Source organism: Ptychodera flava, chromosome 9 (genome assembly GCF_041260155.1).
Source record: "Ptychodera flava strain L36383 chromosome 9, AS_Pfla_20210202, whole genome shotgun sequence".
Lineage (NCBI taxonomy): Eukaryota > Metazoa > Hemichordata > Enteropneusta > Ptychoderidae > Ptychodera > Ptychodera flava.
The window spans coordinates 7,004,263-7,014,138 of NC_091936.1; the positions used below are offsets into that span (position 1 = coordinate 7,004,263).

The 9,876-nt window shown below is 35.1% G+C and overlaps 1 long non-coding RNA gene across 1 annotated transcript; it reads right to left on the reverse strand.

Moving 5' to 3' along the window:
• Positions 1-1,700: 1,700 nt before the first annotated feature.
• LOC139139575 (uncharacterized) lies at positions 1,701-3,917 on the reverse strand. Its single transcript, XR_011553813.1, has 4 exons — positions 3,665-3,917; positions 3,298-3,406; positions 2,331-2,485; positions 1,701-1,899 (listed from the first exon to the last, which is right to left on the reverse strand). It is a non-coding gene; the product is annotated as an uncharacterized lncRNA (long non-coding RNA).
• Positions 3,918-9,876: the final 5,959 nt, after the last annotated feature.

Below are 9,876 nucleotides of genomic sequence, written 5' to 3' on the forward strand. Positions count from 1 at the left end.
AATGTAACCACAATATAATAATCTCAGTACTTGGGTAGTTGGTCCATCCAAAAGATCTTACTTGTTGGCTTGGTGACGTCATTAGAGTTAGCATTATTGACATTGGAACTGGAGGAGACACTTTTTTTAGCATTTTATGTAGATGGATTAACATGACTACAATTTACACACAAGACTTCCCTCTTTGAATTTGGCCCCTGCATCTTCATTGTGGCAGTATGCTGAAAGTCTTTCACAATCTATCAATCTCCTTCTTGAGAATCGTTATACTATATATGAAATAATCAATTCTGGATCTAAAGCTTGTAAAAATGCATCAAATGTGTGATAGTAAGCTTCTCAGATTGAAAAAAAATCAGGAAGTTTATAATTTATTTCACAATAGAATAAATGAGTTGTAGTCCAGACTAAAATTCAACTGTAAACAATTATAATGTGCTTTTTGCATGCACAGGATGGGGACCAACCTATGTATATGTTCCATGGACTACATCCGTGGGTACTAACAACACAAAAGGTCACAATATTGGAGTATACAAATGTAGCTATATATGTTAGGAAATCATTGCACATATGCTTACCTACTTTAAATTTCGCCTAATCTATCACCCAGTACAGAGTATTTCTTAAGGAGTACCATAGCAATTCTGCCATAATCTTGGCTCAGGTCAGCTTTCAAAGATGTGTAGAACTGCTGATTTACACCTAGTTTACCCAGTGTTGTGTCCATCTCTAGACTCTGGGGAAACGAGGGAATTGGTAAAGGGTTTTGGTATAACACCATTTTATTCCATCTTGGGGAACAAATGTAATTAACAGTTGAAACAGGGACTGCTGCTGCATTTCATCGTCTTGTGCATCAACTTCATGTGCATCATGTGTATTCATGGTCACATCAGTCATATGTTGGCCCTTCTGCAGTCCAGAGAAAATATACCAAAAAAAGAATAAGATCCTGTCAGATGGACTGACAGTACAGACTGACGTACATTAATTCTGCCCAAATTCTACCAAAGCCATTCTGCCATTTATTTTGGAGTTATCATATTTGAGCAAAAATGCAATACAGACAGGCAAACAGACAGACAGCATCACATTTTTGCTCACAAAACATGAGCTAAAATAGAAGAAAGTCAACATGCACGTACAACATTGATACCTTCCGGATGAACAGACGGAATCACATTTTGCACTATACTTACTGTGTGAAGACAATTTGAAAAGATATAATAGTAAGTGTGTACTATGATATTACGAATAACAATTTGCCTTTTGAGACTATTTGAGCTAAAATTGGCCATGCCAGTTGAGCGATGAAACTGTAACTGAAGCACAAAATTCACGACTGACAGACAGATGACATATCTATGTTGCTGCAAATTATACACACACTAACACATACTGTAAACATTTGATAAAATGTTATTTTGGTTATAACTATACCGGTATTGTGCCACATCTGCTCAATGTGTCAACATGTTGACTATCTTTATTGGTGCTACATTCCATGTGCTCAGTACTGTCAAATGATGCAACAGATGGCCCAGCATGTGTGTCAGAAGACATCATCACTCCATCACTGACTGCATTTGGACTGGTACTACTTTAACCCTTTCACCCCCAGTTCCCTGTATACAGGTCCAACTTTACCATAGAAAACAATGGATTTGGGACAAACCATGGTGGTGAAAGGGTTAAAGTGTCTTGTATGGGTGGCAAGGAACCACTTTTTGTAGATTGCAAAGCAGGAATAGCACCACTAGTGGTCAGTTGTGGAATGATATTGTGTACCAGTACATGAAGAATTAGTGTCATCATGGTTAGGACTCTTGTTATTTGAACAAGCTAGGCTTTTTTCTGGGAATTCACTTATATCTTGAAGATCACTGTCACTTGATCCTGCATTTTTGGAAGAAAGAGTATTTAACAGATAGCATCTTATTTTATGTTTTTCTTAGTCTCTGTTGATGATGTGAAGCTGTTATTTTGTGTTAAATAAAAATGTCAACGAGAACAATATTGTACAAATGTGTAATGTTCTAACGCTGGTGCATTAAATATAATTCTTAAATTCTTTCATGGAATAATGAAATCTTTATAGACCCCTGGGTGTGCATATTGAAACGCTGACTTTAAAAATTTATGGTTTTGCTTTTTTGAGATAAAGGATAAAGTGGATAATTCCTGATGGATTCTGATGATTAGATCACATGACTGAAATGCTGGTGTACAGACTGGTGCATTAATGTTATAAGGTCAAAGTTGATGTCTGAGAACTCACTTCAAGACCATGTAAACTGATAAAGACAGCAAGTTAAAATAATTGATACCTTAAAACCTTTCACTTGGACATACAGCCTTCCTTGGCCAACCAAACCTTTAAGTCGTTTGCCATTCAGTTCTTATCCTGGTGCAACAACTGGTTCATTTAGGAACCGACTGGAGGTAACCAAGAAAATAATATCATCTGTTTTCACATTTACCTCTGCGAAAAAAAATAATTTGTGTTTTGTAAGGTGTTATCGGCATTTTCACTCTAACTGAAATAGAAAGAGGAAGAAAGCTGAAGCGAGAAGAGTGATGAGACTGAGTTACAGTTTATGCTTCTCTATACATTATAATTTCAATCAGACCTTTATTACTGGTACATTATGTTCACAATTTTATGACTTGAATACTAATTACTACTGATTTTAGTAACTAAATGAATTTTAATAAAAATATTTCAAGTTATGTGAATATTTTGCCATGTTTGTGTTCATTATTGACTTAGCATTCAAATTAAGTGATATTGTGTCTAATTCGGTTAGTTTTCATAACAAAAGTTTAGTTTAGTTAGCCCCTCGTATTTTGGTATGATAAATTTGCGTTCAATGAAATACAAAGATCACCTTGAAATATATTTCTCACAAGTTCATGAAAGTGTAACGTTAAAGTCACAAGTAAATTTTTAAAAAGTTGACTACAAATATCATGAAAAAGTTACGATGAGAAAAATTATTCTATGAAATACAAAGATCACCTTAAAATATTGCATTTTTGTCACAAGTTTATGAAAATGTAAGTTTGAAGTCACAAGTAAATTTGTAAAAAAATAGACCAGTATAAATATCATGAAAAAGTTACAAAAAGACAAAATATTCTATTATCATCTGAAAATTTTGCAAGAGATGTTGTTTTAAGCATTAAAACCGTAGTAAGTAAGCAGCTGTTTCTCACTTTTTGTGGGGTTTGTATAAATATGTGACAAGAGTTTTGGTAAATACTGTAAATTATTATAAATTGTTCACATCATACCTCAGTATACATAATAACCAATAGAATCTTTATGGCATTCAGCTAATAGTCCATTTAAGACTACACACTGCACATGTACATTGCTGCCAGGTACCAGTTCTATCATTGTCTGTATATAGAGAATATAAAATACAAATTTACATATAGTCACATGTTGAATATTAAAATATCACACATACATATAAGAGACACTATTTTCTGCAGTCAGTGCAATGTACTCTTTCATGACAAAAGGTTCAACAGGTATGTATAATATCATGATGACAATCTGGGAAGAGTCTGGATATCACTTAATGTTGGTATATGGATTTCCAGTGTCTGGGACCCGATTTGTATATGTTTATACCTTTAAATGATAAGTACTTACACTTTCATAATTTGTTTTGCTTGATGCCGCACATTTCATGTCATCTGGAGATACTGAGTTGAACTTGCTATCTTGACTGGGAACAGTATACAGTGTTGGACCCTAGAGATAATAGAAAAGCAATAAGTGTGCTTCATTTCAATATTTAAGAGACTGTACAAGTGTACCTGAAAGTTTTCATACATGCATGTATCATACACTAAAAGGAAAAAAACCTAAAAGACATCCTTGTTCAAGCAAAAATCAAATGCCAAATGACGATCATGTGATTTTACGGGTTTTTTTCTTTCTTTTTTACTTCCGTGTTTACGTAGCTGTAAAAAGTTTAGGGTTGGCAGGTCACGGTAAAAATGGGGTAGGCAGGGTATCGGAACAGCACAATTTTTTTTGTTCAGCCCATTTTTTTTTGTTCGGCTCAATAAAAGGCCATAGTAGGCCATAGGATGTACCAAAGGTCATCATGTTATTAAAAGAAGAAATTGTGTCAATGTTAATTTTCTTGTCTATTCTTAGAATTTTTCAAAAACAAGATGTTTTCTTAATCTAAGATGTCCTTAACACTGTACACCTTTCTTGAAATAATTAAAAAGATTAGTTTAAAGATTCTTGATGTAAGAAATCTGTTTGAACTTATTTTCAATTTTAAGAAACCTGTACCATTTTAATTTTCTTGTTTTCTAGATTTTGGAATATCTTATTTTCAGCTGAAAACAAGAAATATTTCCATACAAGATGTTATTTCTAGCTATACTCCCAAATTTCTTGTTTTTAGAAAAAATGGCAAATCTTAAATTATGAAAAATCTTGTTTTGAGAAGTTTACTAAAATTTGTAAAATTTGGAGTAAGAATTTTTATCTTGCTCAGATGGGGATATTAAGAAAATAAAATTCTTGAATTGAGTTTTATGTTTTCTTGTCTTTTCTTAAAATAAGAAAAAAACTTGAATTGAGAAAAGTGAAAAAATTATCTGAGAAATAAATTAACTTGATGTAAGAAACCGTTTTTTTATTAGCTCAAGATTTGTATTTATCTTGATTTAAGAAGTTTTCTAGTTTCACGATATGTAGATTTCTCGATTCAGGAAAAATTTTCTTGTTTCAAGATATACTGTTACTTGATCTAGGAAACATTTTCTTGGTTCAAGATATAAAGTTTTCTTGATTTAGGAAATTTTTTTCTCATTTCAAGATATAAACCATGTGCAGAAACAAGTTATATTTTCTAGGTATACTCCCAAGATAAAATTTCTTGATTCAAGATAATTTTTCTTGATATAAGATTTCTTTTCTAGTAATGAGAAAATATTTTTGGCAGTGATGGGTTTTACAGCTTGAAAGATTTTTATTGTGTGGCAACATGGGAGCTAACAAAACTATGGTAGGGCCTTATACAAAATGCTACAGCAATTTTGATCATCTCCTGTAAGTACAGCAGGGTGTAATACTTCAGCAGGGGCTTGTGCTTACCAGAGCTTGTGTTCATTGGCTCTGGACCAGAGTTTATGTCCATTGGATCAGGATAAAGGTTTCTTTTCTTGGGAGGATTGCTACCTTTTGTCCCTCTACGATGTAGACTGTTTATAGTTGATATCCTGTTGCGCATTGTTGACTTTATAGCAGTAACTGTGTTATTTTTTGTTGCCATGCTTGAATATCCTGTAAACAAATGGCAGATATGTACTTAAAGCCCATTTAAGCTTCAACTTTTGATATTATTTTCAAGATTTTACTTTAATCTATTAATACTACAGGTAGATGAACTTACTATCGGGTTTTCCATTCACATATTGTCAACCATCGCATGTTGAAATGACCTAGTTGATGACACGTCCCTTCATTTTTTATGACGTAAATCTTGATTTAAGCAAGTCTTGTTTACTTTGATTAGAATGTAATTAACTCTCATTTATTTGCTATTATACACTAATATAGTCTGATGAAATATGCAAATCTGTATTTTTACGGAATTTTTTTCCATTTTTGGTCAGGCAATCCTGAAATGAGCTATCAAAGATATCCACCTTCTTCATCAATACATGTGTCACAAAAGGTTATTCTCTATATAACACAGCAGAGCTCTGTCAACTGTTGAGTCGCTTGTTTTTTCAAAACCGCTGGTCAGACAGCTTCAATATTTGGTTTACATGTCCCTAGGATGACCTTAGTGAGGTCATAACATTAAAAATACTGTGACGTTTTGATTTTTTTAATTTTCCGCGAAATTTTGCAAAAATAATGTTCACAGACTTTTGTTTAGATTTTGCCTGTCTCGCAAGAAAAACGAAACCATACAAGTGCCGATCCTAGATTGAACCCGCTCGATGTGAAAATACCGCTACCAAGTCAAGAAAGGATAAATTTTGAAGGGTGGTTAACGATTATATCAAGAAATGATGAAATAATAGAAAAATGGCGAAAATCTGAAAAAAATCAACTCGTTTTTTTCGTGAACTTGTCTTAGACAGCTTAGATGTCTTCCGATGGACGGCAGGAATGTCAACACTTTGCACATGCGCAGAACCAGTTAAGATGACATCATCGTATGCTAATCAAGCAAAACCAAGGCGGTACGCTTCCGCCCAAAGTAGATAATTCTTTTTTACGCTGATAAACTCGACAGGAAGCGTAACGCGCATCCTGACAATAGAAAGCACTTCGTTTCCCGACCGTTTGTGGAGGGACTGTGGACAAATGTACATGACAGTACTTTGTTTGGATCTGAATTTTAGCTGATTCGGATACAGATGCTATGTTTGAATTTCACTCTCCAGAGAGTGTCGTGGAGGGCTATCACTATCACTAATTAGGCACAGTTCGTGCATACTGTATTGTGAACCTGACAGAAGATTCAGATTCAGATTTATGTCTTAATGAGATATTTAGCTTACGGAAGGCATTTAGATTTGACTCTGGCACATGGCACAGGTCAAGAGGTTACACGTAAGAATGGTGCATGTAAACTGGACTTATAAAGTATTTGCTGTGCATGTAATCAAGGCTGAAGTACAAATAGTGAATAGTTTACTTACCATCAACTCCAGACATACTTTGAGCCGAGTCTTCAGTGGCTACAATTTGAGCCGAATCTGCAGTGGCTACAATTTGAGCTGAGTCTTCAGTGGCTAAAATGAAAGTAAATTATTTTACAAGTCAAAATAACATAGACAAATGTACATGACAGTACATCATATAGTTATTTACATACCAATACATATGTGCAAATCTCAACCTATTCGATATTCATAAAGTCTATGCTTTCAAAATTTATCCAAACACAGGCTTTCCAGTTTGTTCTGTGTACTTTATAGTTTGTTTTCCCTGACCTTGCAGTTACTATCTTCGGCTCAGGCATCATCAAAATTTTGGTAAAAAGTGGTCAACCCTTGGGCAGGCATTTAAAGAGATATAAAGTAGATAACGTAATTATGTACAGTGTACGTACCTTTATCCATGCTGATCAGTCTCTTTCCCACAACTGTAATTGCTTTGATTGCAAGTGGTGCTTGGTAAATATGTCTGTTAATTTCTTCACTGTGTTCTAAATGCTTGTATATGTAAGCCATGTCTTGGTTTGGTACCGGTACATCCATGAGAGAAAACTTAGTGCTTACAAAGTGGCGTTTTTTTGTAGCAGTAATATTTTGTCGGTTTTCTAACTGCAACTGTTCACATGCACACATTGTTGAGAGCATGCCAGCCAGACATATGATTGTTAGACTGCCCTGTACTTGGGAAAAGAAACTTGTTACTGTCAGCAATACCTGCATCTTTCCTTCTTGCCTTATCAGTAAGCAACCGCAAAGCTTCATGTGTGTCACGAGGGAACAGGATTGGGACCATATGCTAATTGACACCTTTGCCACTTTGGTAAGACACTTTTAGGTCACCTGCCAAAGCCTTATCAAGGGGGTCAAGTCCTTGCATTTGTAATTTATCAAGCCATGCTCCCTTGTCAGCATCGACCCAGTCTTGAATCATCAGTCTACTTGGTTCACCACCTCTTCTCGCATTGAACAAAGTTAGTCGGGCAATAACTAGGTCTAGAAGTTCAGTAAACCTGTGAACATCAACAAAACTATATGCATCACGTACAAGTTCTGTCATTCGGCTTACAGTATATTCTTTTATCTTCTTAATATCTGTCTCTGTGGGTTGTGCCTCAGGCCTTCTCAGTTTCTTCTCTCTTGATTGGTTTAATGCATAGGTTGCATCACCAAATATCATGTCTGAATTTAGATGCAATACAGCTAGAAATTTGTCAATATCTTCTGCATGGGCATCTCCTGTAGTGTCTGCCTCACACAGGTACAGACCTTTGAGAATCTTGCTTGCAGTTTTAAGTAAATAGTAGATTCCTAATTTGAGACCTGGCTTGACAGCACTTTCAGGTGAAGCTGATGATGATAATGGTGCTGTGTTTGTTGTTGTGTATGTATCAATCGCCTCTTCCAGATGCCGAAAGTTATTTCTCTTGAATAAATCACCTACATTTCCTTCCTTTGATGGTAGCTCACCTAAAGATTTTTCTGCCTCCTGAACTCTGATGTACAGATTTGCCAGTCGTCTCATATCAGACATGACAGACTTTCTGACTTCAGCTCGTTTGTCTTGCTTTCTTCTTTCTTTATGCCATAATCTCTTGCCAATACTTATTAGCACAGGGTCTGTTCTATACAGCTTGTTCTACACAGCTACAAAGTTTCACGGAATCTGGACAGAACGTCTATGGCAAAATCATTCAGTATCTTTCTCAAAGTGTTCTGGATGTTTCAGCAAGGTTGCGGGGATTGCAGGTCCAGCAAAAGCAGCTTCAGAGTGTGAGTGTGACAGATTTTTTTGTGACGACTGATATACCTTCTTGCATAAAACCCGGAGCATAAACTACACATCACTATTGAAGAATCCTTGAATATAGAAAGTCTTTCACAAGAAAATGTGGGTTCATCATCTCTTGCTTTCCTTATGTTTTGTTGTTTTATACCTTCCTTCTTCATTTTTTGGAATTCAATATCACGCTCTTTCTTTGGGAGTGCAAGCGCCCTTGTCACCCTTTCTTCATTTTTGTGTTTCTCTTTTATGTGTGCAGATAGTTTGGATTTTACTTTCTCACAAAAAATGCAATATCAGTATGGCTTCTTGTATGTTTGTGATGTTTGTGGTGCTTTTTCTGTGTCTTGGGATGCTTTCTCTGTGTCTTGGGGTGCTTTTTCTGTTTCTTGGGGTGCTTTTCCTGTTTCTTGGGATGCTTTCTCTGTTTCTTGGGGTGCTTTTTCTCTTTCTTTGGGAGCTTTTTCTAGTGCTGTTTCTTCTGATACTGGGTGTACAGTTTCTTTTGATGTCAGTATCTTGAGATTGTTGTATATATGTCTCAGCCTGGGTTTAATGGTGGGGTTTTCATTTTCTTCATCTTCTGCGTCTTCATCACTAGAACCACTTAAAGAGTAGAATAATTACAATTAACACTTAAAGAGTAAAACAATTAAAAAAGTCTTCATTGAAGAAATAATTCCTTAAAGATTTTTTTTAAATAGTGAAGTAGTTGTTGAATGTTTTTTGTTGGTATTGTTGAAACGTGGTGTATTGCCTGATGAAAAATAAGGCTGTCAATTTAAGGCACTTGCACTTTTTTGTGGTATTTTCTTTCATAAACAAGTCATTGACAATGACATAGTCCCCACTTGTAATAGGAGTATTAGTCTTGATGGGGCGGGGAAATGAGGTCATTAAGAAGTATCACTGGAGTGTATATGTTCAGATCTATGGACACATAGGTCTATGTCATTGTTCCCAATTTGAAACAAGAGGCATGTCTAAGTTATGGTTCTAAATCGGGAAAAAAGATCAGACCTTTAGCTGTATTGGCCAGCCAAGAAATACATATGTGCATAATAAATGAGGTACAAGATGTGACATCTTAAGGTCTATTATCCTATCAAAATTGAAGCGTAAAGAACTTGTGGTTACTGAGTTATGCATATATATGCATATTCAAGGTCAAAGGTCATCAAGGTCACGTGACATTTTGAAAAAAAACATTGTATTGCTAATTAATCCATATATGCCAAAATTCAGACCTCTAGCTCTATTGGCTTGCCCACAATTATATATGGGCATAATTAATAGGTAATAGGTAAAGCATGTGTTGTCATAAGGTCTCCCATCCTACTAAATATAAAGGACATAGCACTTGTGGTTACTTATTTATTGACATA